Source organism: Ochotona princeps, chromosome 1, assembly GCF_030435755.1.
Source record: "Ochotona princeps isolate mOchPri1 chromosome 1, mOchPri1.hap1, whole genome shotgun sequence".
In the NCBI taxonomy this organism is placed as follows: domain Eukaryota; kingdom Metazoa; phylum Chordata; class Mammalia; order Lagomorpha; family Ochotonidae; genus Ochotona; species Ochotona princeps.
In genome coordinates this window covers 130,200,700-130,217,327 of record NC_080832.1, presented here as the reverse complement: position 1 = coordinate 130,217,327, position 16,628 = coordinate 130,200,700, and positions in this window count along the sequence as shown.

The window sequence follows — 16,628 nt, the reverse complement described above, 5'->3', positions numbered from 1 at the left end:
TTATGAACTTGCCCTTTGTTATAATTGGATTCATCTTTTCCAACAGATATCAACATACACTTGATGATCATCAAAGAGAAAAAGAGATGAAAGCAGAATAAAGAGAAGAAAAGGAATAAAAGAAGTTTTAAATATCTACTTTTCTTTAACATGGTATGCTTTGGTCCATTCTGAATGACAAGCCCACTATGAGTTTTAGAGCTGACTAAAGTAAATCAAAGTTTTGTCCAGATGATAAGAAAATTAATAAAGTAGACGGTAACTGAGTACTGAACACACAATTCCAAAACATTGGACTCTTTCTCCACTTCAACAATTAATGTAGAAAAGCCTAAAGAAATTTTAAAGGACTTCAAAAACCTAATATAAAAAAACTAAAATCATAACTTATTATTCAAGCAACTTGTTGTATTTTAATTTTCAATTCTTAAAATAAGGGCAGCAGAAACCACAAGTGTTAAAATGAGAAAATCCAGACCTATTCTAATTGCTCCCAAGTAACCATATTGCCCAACTGATCCAAGTTGTGAATCCCTGTGCCAACTAATTATTACACTATCATTATTGTTATCACCATTGTTATTATTGTGTTCTTTTATTTGATCATTAGTTTGCTGGCTCAACCATGGTACATGGGTTGTAATAGAACTTCATTACCATGTGATGACTGTTGGGCAGCCTACGGGAAATGGCTTGATAGTCTTGCAAACACTGAATCATGCAATAAATTAACACTGATTTTCATTCACGTTTGCTTGCATGTTTATGACCTGGAAATGCAGACTTACACTCCATATTTTTCCTCATTGCTCCTGATTCGTCTCTTCTCTGATAGGAAGAGAACAATATTGGCTTCCTCCAGGGGGCAAAACAGCGCCTAACGCTGCAACATAGAAGGGCGAGAGGAGCAGATGGATGTGAACTTCACTTGGAGACAGAGCACATGCCGAGAGGAAACGCAGCTACCTGATGTCACACCTGGGCACTGCCAACCATCTTGGCAGCCAGGCTGCATGGGAGAGAAGAGCCAACAAGGACTCGCAGAACAGGCCTTTGAAGGAGGGTATTCTAGCTGCTCTTGAGGCTACCGTGTGCAAGAACTCACACGCCTATAGGGGACTGGATGCAACCTGGTGTGATTTCTTTACAGTTCGTGTGAGCTTCCTACAGTCCTTCCTTTCTTATTTAGCAATCAAACCAATGAAAGCAGTCCTAAATGCAAAATCTTTGCTTGAGTCTGGAGTGATGCAGAAGCGAATGTTTTCTGCTGTGTGTGGCATCTGGCAGACTTCCAGCCTTCTAGCAGCAGCAGTAAGGCCCCATAGACGTGCATGGATGACGGGCATGTTCTGTATCCATAGGAGCCACAGTCACGTGTGCCTGCTGGGCACTTGAAATACAGCTGGTTTAACTGAGGAACTAAAGTTCCAATTTTTTTTTTTTAAAAAAGACCTATTCATTTATTTGAAAGGTAGAGGTAGAGAAAAAGATACAGAGAGAGATCTTCCATCTGTTGATTAACTCCCCAGATGGCCACAATGGCCAGAGCCAGGCCAGGCTGAAGCTAGGAGGTTCCGGGTCTCCCACTGGGATGCAGGAGTCTAAGTACGTGTGCCATCTTATACTGCTTTCCCAGGTGCACTAGCAGGGAACTGGATTGGATGTAGACCATTTGGGACATGAACTGGCATCCAAATGGGATGCTGATGTTGCACGTGGTGGTTGTACCAGCTATGCTACAGTGCTGCCCCCTGAAGTTTAATTTTATGTTGACTTTAGTTGACATAAAGGAATTCAGTTTACTTCTGTTCAAATTTAAAATTTTCACAGTAAGAGTGATTTTTAAATACACTTCAAATATTGAAAGAAGTGTATCTTCAATGTGAACCAGTTAGCTTTCTTTTTTTTTCATTCTAATTGAATTGCAGGTGGTTGGTGGTTAGGAACTAGATAACTCAGGTGTGAGGTACAGCTCTTTGAGTTGCTACAGACCTTTCCGGCCATTTCTGTTTACAACACTCTTTCATCACACAGCAAACTGCCTCCATCTCTTCAGGAAATACATTGACGCCTATTCTTCTTAGAAACCAGGATTCAAGCCAGTGGTGTCACATCCAAGTGTGCAATTTTTATCTATCATCTGATGACAGATACATCAGCTTTCTGCCCTGGGATGATCTTTCTGGTCCATGTAACACTTTCTCTGCCTTGATAAGGGTCCAAAACCTCACCTGAGACACACTGAGTCAAGCTCTGTGAAGGAGCAGATTCATTTAGAGCCTTGCAGCTTTCATTAGCATCTCAGGTGATTCTTAAGCAAACAGTCCAACAGTGTTGTTTACCACCACTTGGCCATACCTTTCAAGTTAGGCTCTGGCATCACCAATTCAGACTGGTGAAGGCAAGGATGAAATGCCTCATTTCTTTTCCCTCTACTGCCTTTCTGGCCTGGCTTGCTACAAAGATGCCAATCTCAGAGCAGTGGGAACACAGGGAAGCACCCCAACATAATTCCATTGTAGGTCATCCCATGCTTTCTTTGTGTCTATTTTCTGATGAGTTGTAAAGCAAGCCCTTTCCAAGCATTCTGTCTCAAGTATCTATTTCATTTCCTTTCTGGTCTTCGTTTCATCATCTTCATCCTATGATTCTCCTTTTACAAGCAATTAAATTTTGAAACATTTCCCCTGTGTCATTTGGAGTATATAACATCAAATAGGATATATCAATGCTAAGTTTCCTGAGTATGATAGAATTATTGCATTGTGGTTTTGGAGGGAGATGCCCTCATTTTGCATTTGGAAGTACATCAGGACAAAGTGTCACCCTAAGAGACCCCACTCCTCCTGCAATGGCCCAGCCAACACCAGGTAAGCACACCGGTCCCACAGAGAGAAAGTAGAGATGGCCAGGGTTGACAACCAAGCAATTTTGGTCAAGTGGTATGTGATCACTGTATTGTCTTCTGCAACTCTAGCATACTAAAATTCATTGTGTTCATTTAAATTTATGAGTGGCTTTTTTTTTTTCTTTTGCATTTGCCCTTTTTCTAGTGAATCTGTTCAGAACAAATCGCTTTATTCTCCTGGAAGGTAATCTCAAAAACTGGGAATTGCTCACCTTTAACAATGTCTGTTCTAGAAAAATCCCACCTGCCCCAAGACAGAAGCTCAAGAGCCATTTCTGAAATAAGTGACTAAACATCAACATTCCACATGTTCTAGAATTTTCTTTACTTTCTGGGAAACATTCCTATTCTCTTGAACTGTTCCCTGAATATTTCACTCATTGGCCTTGGAAATAATTCCAGTTGTCCTTAAAACAGGACTTCTGAAAACCGCCCACTGCCGAATTGGGATTCCAGTCAGAGTCTATGCTCTTCATTCCTTTGTGTAACTATTCTACGGATGGCTCCTGCTCCTCAACAAATTTAATGGGGGTTTCACCAAGTTGAAAAACTTTCTTTGTTTTAGAGTTTCCTTCCATTAGTGGTATTGGAGAAATTACAAGTTTTTAAATGGAGTTGTGGAAACTGCGTAAGAGCCTTGATGGCAGAGGCAGTGACCTGCACACATTTGCTCTTCCTGTACCCTAAGCTCCATTAAAATAATAGCCAAGATTTTGTTGTTTTGTTTTGTCTCAACTTGCTTAAACTCATGCGAACCACAATAATGAAAGAGAAGGAAATGACAATGACTTTCGGAAGCAGGAAAGCTGCTCAAAAATGGTGACTGACTTATCTGACCTAAGGAAGATGAATCTTTTTTTTTTTTTTTTTAAGATTTATTCAGTTTATTACAAAGTCAGATATACACAGAGGAGGAGAGACAGAGAGGAAGATCTTCCGTCCGATGTTTCACTCCCCAAGTGAGCCGCCACGGCCGGTACGCACCGATCCGAAGCCGGGAACCTGGAACCTCTTCCGGGTCTCCCACGCGGGTGCAGGGTCCCAGTGCATTGGGCCGTCCTCGACTGCTTTCCCAGGCCACAAGCAGGGAGCTGGATGGGAAGTGGAGCAGCCGGGATTAGAACCGGCGCCCATATGGGATCCCGGGGCTTTCAAGGTGAGGACTTTGGCCGCTAGGCCACACCGCAGGGCCCAAGGAAGATGAATCTTACACCAGCAGGGGGATCGGCCGATAAACAAATGTGATGACATTGACAAATCACCCAAAGACTTAGAAATAGGCTGCACTGGTTATCGCTAGAGGCAGGGCTTAATGTGCAGGGTCAAACAGGGGGCGTGGTAGAGACTCTAGAAGATTTGCCGTCTCTTTACTGTAACGTTCAGTGCAGCGGCTGTCCAGGGGCCTCTTCTCCAGAGACGGGATGGATGAGAGAGCTTAGGCAGACACAGGTTAGGGCTGGGGCACCTTAATAAAGTAGTACTAAGTGGGATTAAGGAGGATTAAGTAGATATTTGCATACTGACAGCTGAGATCTATGCCCTGTTTCCCACTGGGCTTTCAGAATGCTGGCAGCCAGTTTCTGTCATTCAGGCAAGGGTGGGGTAGGTTGTTTTCTAGAGAATACAGCTAAGTCAAAAGGAAAGACTTTGCAAAATTGACAAGGAAGTGTGTCAAAAAAAAAAAAAAATAACTGAGCCAGGTCATCCCATTGGAATCCATGGGGTGTAATTCTATCAGCGAGGCCAGAATTTCTCAATAGCTTCAATTTAAAAAAAAATCGTTGTGGTAAAATACATACACTTCAATGGTATAAATACATTCATATTGTTTTGGCAGTTATGAGAAACTGTATCTGTTAAATGGTAATCCTTCTTACCCTTTCCTTATGTTTCACAACATAACAGAATTCCCTTTCCCCTTTTTAACTTTTGTTGGAAAGACAGATTTACAGAGAAAAGACGAGACAGAGAAAGATCTTTCATCTGCTAGGCCACTCCCCAAAGGGTCAGAACAGCTGGAGCTGAACCAATCTGAAGCCAGGAGCCAGGAGCTATCTCTGGGTCTCCCATATGGGTACAGGGTCCCGGGGACTTCATGGACGGGGAGCTGGATGGGAAGTGAAGCAATTGGAACATGAACAGGTGTCCATATGGGATGCTGGTGCTTGCAAGGTGAGGATCTAGCCATTGAGCTGTTATGCCAGGCCCAGAATTCCCTTCTTTCTAAAGGCTGAATTGTATTTCATTGATAGCATAACTGCCATGTATTTTTGTTGACAGGGTAACAACTAAGGGCAAGAAATTATGTGGTTAGGGGAAAGCCATTTTATGAAGTCTCAGCCTGGAGAGACTTTTAGTCATTGAACCTGAATGATTTACAAAACATCTGCACAGTAGCAGAGAGAAGCCACCCAGAGCAATTTACTGTAGCAGAAGAGGGTGTGGCAGGCCTTAAAACAGAGAGGAACCTGCTTAAACTGCATCCTGTACAACAACAAATCTTGTGCAGCTGCATGAAGATGCAGAAATGGCTGTCCAGGGCTGTGCCCCTGTGGCCCGTGCAGATTGCAAGGCCTGGAGTCTGAACTGGGATGGCCACACACAGAGTCCTTGCAGCTGGAGTCCTTGCCTCTCTGATGTGGACTACCACAGGATGCAGACTGGCAAGGGATAAGAGAAATGACCACGATGGGTTGACATTTGGACACAGACCAAAGAGAAGGTTACATTGTCCTCACGTTAGGAAGGGTTTCACGCTATTCCTACAGGTACTCAGAGGTTTACATGAGAAATACATAGTGGTTCCATCTTCATATTAATGGGTGTTCTTTTGAATTTTTTAAAAAAGATTCCATTGTTTCTCTATGTTTTTAAAGATTTGCATGTTTTTATTGGAAAGGCAGATCTTCAGAGAGAAGGAGATACAAAAAGATCTTCTGTCTGCTGGTTCACTCCCAAGTGGTTGCGACAGCTGGAGCTGAGCTGATCCAAAACCAGGAGCTTCCTCCTAGTCTCTCATGTGTGTTCAGGGGCCCAAGGCTTTGGGCTACCCTCTACTGCTTTCCCAGGCCACAAGCAGGGAGCTGGATGGGAGGTGGAGCAACCAGGACATGAACCGGTACACATATGGGTTTCTGGCACTTGCAAGGTGAGCATTTAGCCATGGAGCTATGCTGCCAGGCACTATTTATTTAAGAGTCAGAATTACAGAGAGATAGCAGGAGAGATACAAAGAGAGGGAGAGAGAGACAGTGAGAGAGAGAGAGAGAGAGAGAGAGCAAGTGAGCTTCAATCTGCTGCTTTGTTCCCCAAATGACTACAACATCTAGGGCTGGGCCGGGCCAAATCTCCCCAGCGGTGCAAGGCCCAAGTACTTGGACCATCTTTTGCTGCCTTTCCCAGGAACAGCTGGGACGTGAACTGGCGCCCATTTGGGGTGCTGTTAGCCTAGATGGTGGCTTTATCAGCTACATCACAAAAAAGATACTAAGGTGTTTTATGTGTTTTTTTTTTAATTTTACACTTACAGGATTATTCCTTTATTCATTTAGTGATCATATGTGCGAAATGCTGTATTAAGCACTTAGAATACTATGATAAAGATCAAGGCTATTTTCTCTTACATAAGGGAACTTCAAAAAGTTTGTGGATTTATGCAATGAAAAGGTAAGTTTCCTTTGGTGCAAAGTGTTTTTTTTTTTAAAGTATACTTTCCATGAGATTTTTGAATACTCCTTATGTGCAAGAGATGCTATATTTTTTTTTAAGATTTGTTTATTTTCATTACAAAGTCAGATATACAGAGAAAAGGAGATATACAGAGAAAAGGAGAAACAGAGAGGAAGATCTTCTGTCCCATGATTCACTCCCCAAGTGACCGCAACTGCCAGTGCTGTGCCGATCCAAAGCCGGGAGCCAGGAACTTCTTCCAAGTCTCCCACACGGGTGCAGGGTCCCAAGGTTTGGGCCATCCTCGACTGCTTTCCCAGGCCACAAGCAGGGAGCTGGATGGGAAGTGGAGTTGCCAGAATTAGAACCCGCACCCATGTGGGATCCCAGTGCATTCAAAGCGAGGACTTTAGCCACTAGGCTATGGCACCGGGCCTGAGATGTTATCTTTTTAAATTCATTGTAACAAATGTTTGTGGAACACCTTGATACTGTCAGAATTGTGCTGCATGCTAAAAATGAGCAAAACAGAGATGATTTGTGCCTTACTGGATATTAGACTTACACATACCTGGGTAAGATCACTGCTTAATGAACGGAATGTGACTTTGTGTACAACAGCACACATTAAATCATTGCCCTTCAAGTGTTTTTCTTGTCTTTCTATGTATTATGAATGTGGTTCTTTCCTACTTAAAATTCTTCAGTCTTCAAGTACAAATTCCTTCCCTCTGGAAACCAGGCCCTCCCTACCAGTTCCAGGACTTGCTTAGGTCTCCAGGTCCCAGCCCCAGTACCAGACCTGCGAGCTTCCCTGGGCCGGGCGGTACCTGTCTGTGCACTGATGCGCTGCTGATGGGGACTCTGCCCCTGAGTCAATCATCCTTCCCTTCAGAGCTCAGCTCAGACTTCAGGCACTCTGGAAGGGCCCTAATCTTGTCCCAACAGTCACTCCTATAACCAACGTTAGGGTCATTTGATGTGTATAGCAACGTGAAGTCCTGCTCTCCTAACTCAGCTGTGCAGGCCACATCACGTGTGTTGCAGCCTGGAGCTGTGACTGTTTCCTGCGGCTCTGGCAGTCTCAGACCTCAGCCTCTTTCCCTGCCCTTCCCTGTAAGAGGAGAAGGATCCTAACGTGGTAGGGAGACGCTACGGGAAGAAGGCATTCACCCTTTGACTCAATCCTCAAACCCTCCCTCTGGCGTTCCACGGGTTTGTCTATTACTGCAATGCTTTCCCCACTCTGCGGTGGACAAATAGAAGCCAGGGCCGTTTTTACTAACCTCTCTATCTGCAATCCAATTCTGCTTTTAATGCAGTGTCTCTTTTGTTCTGAAGATTGGACTGAAAGCTGCTTAGAAGGGAAGGGTGTCGCTTCACTTGTCAGTGGATCACTGTTGCCTACAGAATGTGTCTTGGCTTTGTGCACATGAACAGGTAGGTTCATGGCTTAGTAATTTTTACAGTCTCCGTGTCTTGAGTGAAGTCAGGTGAGCCCTCCCTTCTTAAACTCCTTAATGACTTGCTGTCACCTATAAGAGAAAACAAACACTTTCTGGTCTGGGACTGCTCTCTGGTCCCATCTGACCGTTTTTACTAATCTCTCTGTTTGCAATTTGACCTTCCCCAAATCTGTCCTTTGGAGGAAGAGATGATGCCATTCTAGCCAACGCAAGTCTACATAGACAAGGCTTCACTGACATTGAATCAGGCATTGTTGGAACGGAACTCAGGTTATCTCTCTGTTAATTAATATCTGGTCAAGATTCTGGTACCCAGGGCAGGCAGACCCAGTGAAGCATCAACTTTAAAAGAATGGCACCTGCCCAAGGCCCAGGTCTTTCTCATCTGTCCAACAGTATTCTCATAGTTGTTAGTTTTGCCTGTTTCAAAGCATGGACACAAACGTGTGTGTGAAATAAGAGATGCTAAATGTGAGTATACATCCAAGTTTGTCACTTCAAGGCAAACGTAATGTTGATTCCTTATTCTCCTAATACAATAAGCACAGTAAGCCCCTTTGAAATTGGGTTATGTGTGTCTGCCAACCTCAAGCTTTCCTGTTTTTTTTTTTTAACTGTCTTTTTTTTTTGCCTAGTTCCTTTACCTTCTAATAGAAATTTTACAATTTTTTAACATACAGATAGAACCAAACTTGATGGAGATTACATTAAAATTTATGTTAAGGGTCTGACATCTAATCCATGAACATGGCATGTCCATGCATTTTTAGGTCTTCTTTGATCTCTCCCAGGAATTGTTAAGTATTTCTGTCATGGAAATCATGCACAAGGTTTTATTAATTTTTTAACCTAGATATTTATTTAGGAGGAGTTACTATAAATGGTAGCTTTTAATCCATAATTTCCAATTGTTTGTTTCTAGTCTATATAAATACTATTAATCATTGCATGTGGGTATTATATACTACAGGCTTCTAAAAATCACTTAAATGTTTTGGATTCATTCTGGTAGATTCCATTGTTTTTTTTTTTTCTGTGTTGACGATTATATTATTTTCAAATAGTAAAAGTTTTTCTAATATCCTACACTTGATCTTAGCCAAAAGGCCAAGAAGCAATTTTTTCTAATATCCCAGCTTCTTGTTTCTTATTCTTGTCTTCTTACCCTGATGAGGACCTCTAGGAGGATGTCAAATAGGAGTGATGAAAAAACTGTTTTTACTGTCAGTGTTAAGAAGAATCAAAGTTACGAAATTTCCCAGGGTGGTTTTTGGTACCTTAACCTGAGGTGTCCATTCCTATATCAGAGTACATGAGTTCAACTCCAGTCTCTACTTCTGATCCAAATTCTTGTCAGTGCTCATTGTGGGAGACAAGCTAGCATGGCACAGGCATGGAGCTTTCTGCCACCCGTGAACCTGGATGGAGTTCTGGATCCTGGCTCAAGCTTTGTCCATGCCCAGCTGTTGCAGGCATTTTAGAAGTGAACCAGTGGGGCTTGGCAGCGTGGCCTAGTGGCTAAGGTCCTCGCCTTGATCCCATATGGCCGCTGGTTCTAATCCTGGCAGCTCCACTTCCTCTCTATCTCTCCTCTCAGTATATCTGACTTTGTAATAAAAATAAAATAAATCTTTAAAAAAAAAAAAAGTGAACCAGTGGGTGGAATAACTTTGTCTATTTTTTCATACTCTTTGTCTCTGCCTTACAATAAAAGTAAATAAGTATACATTTTTAAAAAATGATGCTTAGAATACATGCACACAACATTCTAGTGTCTGGGTTTGAGTACCATCTCTGGCTTCCAATTTTGTACATTAGCACCTTAGCAGGCAAGAGATGGCCCAAGGAGTTGGATGTCTACCACTCATACGGGGAACTGCACTGAACTGCATGCAAATTTTTGGTTTTGGCCTAACCTGATGTGGTGATTAAGGCATTTAAGGAAGTAGACCAGATGATGGAAGCTTTCTCTCTGTCTGCCCTTTAAATAAATAAGAGCAAACAGATCTTGAAAGAGAACTTACTCTATTCCTAGTTTATGGAGGGTCTGTTTAATCAGACATGAATGCTGAATTGAACTGTATTTTATCAAATGACTTCTCTGCAGCAGTTGCTATGATAATGTAGTTACTCTTTTGTTTCTATTAGAATTGTATAAATCATATTAATTGTAATGTCTGTTAGTTATACTATTAATTATGGTATGTTAATTACAATATATTGATTGGCTTTTAAATATTGAGCAAGTTTTGTACTTTAATATACAGTCCATTTATCAGATTTTATTAATGTTTTTTGAAAATTTTTAATCCATATTTACAACCACTTTGTCTTCGTGTCATAAATTTAGAGATGCTGTATTTTCAATGTTGTTGTAGATATCTTTTATTATCTTTGTTACAGTACCTGTCAGAGATAAACTGAGTTGATGCATAATAGATCTTGAAAGGTCACTGGGGTCATTAATGATCTCTGACTCACTCCTCACTGAAACAAATCATGGCAAGATTTTAAGAAAGCACATGGGGCCTGGTGCAGTGGCTCAAAAGGCTAATGCTCTGCCTTCAGCACCAGCATCCTGTAATGGTGCTGGTTGTGTGCTGGCTGTTTCACTTCTGCTCTAACTCCCTGGCTATGGCCTGGAAAAGCAGTAGTGGATGGCTCAGGTCCTTCGGTCCCTGTACCAATGTGGGAGACCCAGGAGATGCTCCTGGCTCCTGGCTTTGGATTGGCTCAGCTCTGGCATTTGGGCCATTTGGGAGTGAACCAGCGGATGGAAGACTTCTTTCTCTCTGTCAAACCCTCTCTCTGTAAACCTGCATTTACAAAATAGATAAATAAAGAAATAAAATTTCAAAGGAGTGCCTGGTGCCATCGTTTAAAGGCTAAATCCTAACCTTGTGGGCACCGAGATCCCATATGAGCACCGGTTTGTGTCTGGTTTGTGCCCTGGCTGTACCACTTCTCATCCAGCTCCCTGCTTGTGTCCTGGGAACACAGTAGAGGATGGCCCAAGGACTCAGGACCCTACACCCACATGTGATACCCAGAGGAAGCTCCTGGTTCCTGGTTTTGGATTGGTTCAGCTCTGGCTGTTGCAGCCATTTGGAAAGTGAACCATTGGATGGAAGATCTTTCTTTCTGTTTCTCCTTCTAGTTGTAAATCTGACCTGCCTTTCCAATAAAAACAAATAAACCTTAGGAAAAAAGAAAGCAAGCACAAGATAAACTTTTTAGCTTGAATAGTTCAAATTTTATAAATCAGAATGCTTTTTAAAAAGTTGTGGAAAAGGGAAATAAGAGGCTAAGTCTATTTTGGTGCAAAGGTGCTTTTGGAAAGAATGCAAGGTTTTTTAAAAAAATATTTATTTTTATTATAAAAGGCATATCTACAGAGTGAAGAAGAGACAGAAGGAAAGATCATCCATTCACTGGTTCACTTTCCTAATGACCCCAATAGCCAGAGCTAAGGCAATCCAAAGCTGGGAGCCAGGAGTCTCCCCCAGGTCTCCCATGTTGGTACAGGATCCCAAGGATTTGAGCCGTCCTCCACTGCTTTCTCAGGACACAAGCCAGTTGCTGAATAGGAAGTGGAACAACCAGGACACCAACTGCCACCCATATGGGATCCCAGAGCTTTCAGGTAGAGGATTAGCCAATGGAGTTATTATATAAACTTTCTCGGTATTGCCCCGCAAGCTCTCTTGGACATGATTCGTTACTTTTCAAGTCTTATGGTCTCCTTTTCTCTTCTACTTCACTGAAATCTTCTTATTTTTCTCTTCCTTTCTTTTAACTTTCGATATTTTCTAAGAATCATAACTTTTATTGTGTCTCTTCAATTTGTCTTCCATCACAAATTTAACAATACCTTGTGAGTTTCCCACTCGTTCAATGAGGCTTGGGGTGACATATGAGATAAAAACAAGGGACTCTGAGCCCTTGCTCTCCTATTTTCTCTGTGCAAGAGCACTCAATACTTTCTCATGACCGTGACCACCTCCTCCTTTGTTTTCCCATGATTATTTGTTTAATCTAGTTGGCCTTTGTTTAATTCTGTTCTTGTTGGGAATTCCCTAAAACAGTATCCCACATCTTGATTGAAAACAGGATCTGGATTGGGTAAGAAAAACTCTGCTTCCAATTTTGATTTTCTTGCTAATATGTATTTATTCCTACAGAGTCAAGGACTGGATATGGAATTGATAAAAAAAAAAATCATGACAATCTTTTCAAACACATACCACCTTGTCCTGAATATGATAACCAGTGGAGTTACAAATTTTTCATTAAAGTTGTTTATTGATTAATGGAGCCTATTGTATTCATATTGGAATGATGAAAGCATTGTAAGATGACTTGGAGAATAAAACAATATTCTCCTAAATCTGTTGACCACAAGACACACTTGATGATATTTACTGGATTTTATTTCACTCGGTTCAATGAACATTATTAATAAGTCTCCCCAGCTGTAGGCAACTGTATCGGTAGCTTTGTACCTAGGCAAGTGTTACACTGCTAAGAGAAAAGCATCCAGTTGCTGGCAGGCATTCTGGGCCTGGTTAAGGCCACATTTGTGTTACCTATAAGTACACCAACATAGCTGCTTATTCTCTCTCTCTCTTTTTTTAAACTAGTAAATGGGAGGGCCCAGCAGGATGGCCTAATGGCTAAGTTCTTACCTTGTAGGTGCAGGGATCCCATATGGGCACTGGTTTGTGTCCCAGCTTTCCCACTTCCCATCAAGCTCCCTGTTTGTGGCATGGGAAAGCAGTGGAGGATGGCCCAAAGCCTTGGGACTCTGCACCCAAATGGGAGATCTGGAGGAGGCTCCTGGCTCCTGGCTTAGGATTGCCTTAAGATCTGGTTACTGAGGATAGATCTTGAAGAAAAAATAATAAGAATAATAATAAAAAGTAATAATAATAAAAGGTAAGTGGGGAAGGCAGGGAACTCTGAACCAGGAAATGTCACTCTGGCCCCAGTGTAGGGTAGCTGCAGATTACCCCAGGATACATAGGAGTGGGAGCAACTGAGGCTGTGTTTGATAGAGGAGGAATCCATTTCGGAGTCTTTCATGGACCAGGTCACTGCACTCACAGGTAGGCAAGAGAGCTAATAAGATGGAGTGGTTTAGACGGGAGGAGAACCAGAGGGGATGTTGGGTCAGGGCAGGGCACATGCCTCTGTGGGAGACCTGGGTTGGGCTAAACAGCATTACCCACTATCCACTGGCATTCACAAAAGCTGAAACCGGGAGGCATGCCTGGCTGGGTTAGGCCACAGTACCCACCCAAGAGTGTCAGAGCAGGAGATGGGCTATGTCAGGCCGGGCTGCAATACCCACCAGAATGCAAGAAAACCGGATCTGTGGACAGATTCTGTAGGGAACTTATGGGCTTGCCTCTGTGGACTGCAGCATCCACTGATTGGTGTGGAGGACTAGGGGTAGTGATGGGCTGAGCTGGTGACAGGAACCCTCGTGACATTTGTGGGGACTGGAGCTGGGAGAAAGCCAGGTAGCAAGCTGAGGGAAGACAATGCCAAGCAGGACCACTGCACCTGCCAGCACCACTAGGGAAACTTTACCACTAGGCTGAAGCTCTTTCACTGGGGTCACAAGAACTCAGCAGGAGGCTGGCCAAGCCAGCCAAGTCTATAGCAGTCATAAGAGTTTTTTAGGCTGTGCTGAGGAGAAGCTGGGCCAAGTGAGGCCTTAGCAGCTGCCAACACACGTGAGAACCAGGATAGGATGTTGGCCATGCCTGGCTAGGTTAGGCTGTAAAATCTGTAAGTGAGAACTGAGCCTGTGTATGTCAGGCTGGGTTGAAGAACTCACCAATATGGACAAGACTGAGGGCTAAGAACAGACCTGATAGAGGAACTCTGGGGACTTCCCTGCTGGGCTACAGCTCCTACTGCTAGAGTCCTGGCTGTCAGTGCACCAGGCTGGTCAAGGGTGCAACACCCATTGGCATGTGTGTGGGCAGAGTCTGGGAGCAGCAAGAGTGGGCAAAGCCCCAGTGTTTGCTAGTGCTCACAAGAGCCAGAATGGATGTGTGCCAGGTTGGGCCAGGCAGAGCCACACCCTGAGTCACATGAGAATTGGGTCTTGGAGGGGGTTGGTCTGGCCTAGATGTGCTGTTCATTGGTGAGAGCCAGAAATGGTGTGAGCTAGTCAGGCTAGTTGGTAGTCACTGCTGTTAAGTTCCAGGACTGGGGGCTGGTCATGTCATGGCAGCACCCACTGGCACACATGAGGTCTGGGGCTAGGAGCAGACCTATGAGGGGAACCTGGGGAATTCCCGTGCTAAGCACAGCTCCTGCTGGTGAGCATGGAGCATGAGAGCCAGTATTCACAGCACACTCTGGCATGAGTGAGTGCCATGACAGGGTTCAGGTCAGGGAAGATTGGACTGCAACATCCACTAGGCCACATAAGGGCGGGGGTGGTGGGCTAGGCTGAGCTAGGCTGCTATGTCTGTTGCAAACAGTTGGAGCTGGAGGCAGACCAGGCTGAGCCAGGCTGTAGCATCTGCTGACAAATGCTGAGATTGGGGGTTGACTGTCTTAGACTGGACCACAGCACCTGCAGACACACTCAAGACCTGGGGCTGGGAGTAAGCCTGTAGGGAAACTCCAGGGACTCTCTTGCTGGGCTTCTGCTTCCATATGTGAGTGAGACAGCTGGGCCTGGGAGTGGGCCAGGCTCAGCAAGGCTGCTACATGCACAAGAACCAGAATGGGTAGAGGCCGGTCAGGCTAGGCCACAGCACCAGCTGCCAAGTGCCAGAACTGAATGTAAATCATGCAACCAATGCAGCACCCATTGGTTCCTTACATCCTTCTCAACCATGTAAACAATATTAAAATGAAGATAAAAACTTACAAAAACATAACCACATTAATGTGGAGAGAGAGAATGGAGTGACATATTCCAGATTCTAAAAGAAAAAAATTGTCTGCCTAGGATAACATATCCAGCAAAGCTTTCTTTTGTCTTTGAAAAAATTCTTCCACAGTAAAGAAAAGTTAAAAGAATTTGCCTCTTCCAAACGTGCCCTACAAATGATACTTCAAGATGTTCTCTTCACAGAGAAGAGGAATAGCACCAAATAAAACCAAAGGCAAATGGGAAGAACATCCCAGTAATATGACAACAGAAGACTAAACCAACGAACAACCCATTCCTAAAATGACAGGACCAAAGTACCACCCATACATATTAAACTCAGAATGTAAATGGCTTAAGCTCAATCAAACGTCATAGATTAGTAGATTGGATTAAAAAATGAAACTCATCTGTTTATTGTCTAGAAGAGACACACTTCACCAACAAAAATCAGCGGAAACTATATCCATGGGTTTTGTGGTTTTCTTTTGGTTTCATCTCTTCAAAACACTTTCTTCTGACTAAGTTATTCAATGACTCATAGATCATACAGTAGCATCATTACAGGTATGTATAGTAGCTGTGTAATGGAGACATGTCATTTAACTTCATGGCATTGTAAATTTCTATTTTTCTTTCTATTATTGATTTTGTATCATGACTTTTCATTTAAGGGGATGTACAGTAGCTATGCAATGGAGACTAACATCCAGATGTGAGGATACAATGTAGTATGCATCTCTACTTCCAGACAAAGATGGACTTACACTGAAACTGTTCACTGTATCTTGACAATAGGATGCTTGACTCTCTGCCATTGTCGATGCCTGCAGTGATGGACATATGACTGTATGAAGAACTGTATTTTAGTAATGATATAGAGGAACTCAGTGGGTGGGGGAGGGAATTGGGGAGGGGATAATGGAAACGCCAGGAGCCTATGGAACTGTATCGTCATCATCATCATCATCATCAAAATAAAATGTAAAAAAAAAAGTTAATTGCAAGGGAAAAAAAACTAAGTTATAGACTTACTGGATGAAAAAACAAGACCTATACATGGAGAAGAAGCTATTTTATGCAAATGGAAACCAAAAACATTTAAAATTTTGACTCTATTAAATAATGCTATTATAAATTTAAAAAAGAAAATACCATTCAATTACAATTACATGAACTTTTTTGCTTTGGCTTATATCATATCTCTCTAGATTGTGTGTGTGTGTGTGTGTTGGATACAGCAGGGTGGCAGGAATAGTATTGTAGATTGTGCTGCTCTGTTTTTGTTTGTGGCAGCAACCAATGAAAGCAGCACTCATTCCTATATGTATATCCTATATGTATCCTATATGCATGCCTATACGTATATTCCTATATGTATATCCAGGTCTTCAAAAGGAGAGAAATGTGGAGAGAAGCGAATGTTTTTATGGAAAATTTGGCTTAACGTCTGGGGAAACTTCACTGAGTTCTCTGTCCTGGCTCCCAGTTTTCTTTCTCTATGATGTGAAATGATCATGTATGAGGTCACAGATTTGCAAGATTCAATGCAAGTCTAACTTTACTTAGTCATTCAAGGTTGACCATCCTGGGCACATAAATAGAGCAGGAAGGTATGTAGGCAAGAAAAAGGGAAAGGATGTATCAACAAGCAAAGCAATAAATTTCTGGGATCAAACAAACTTGACCT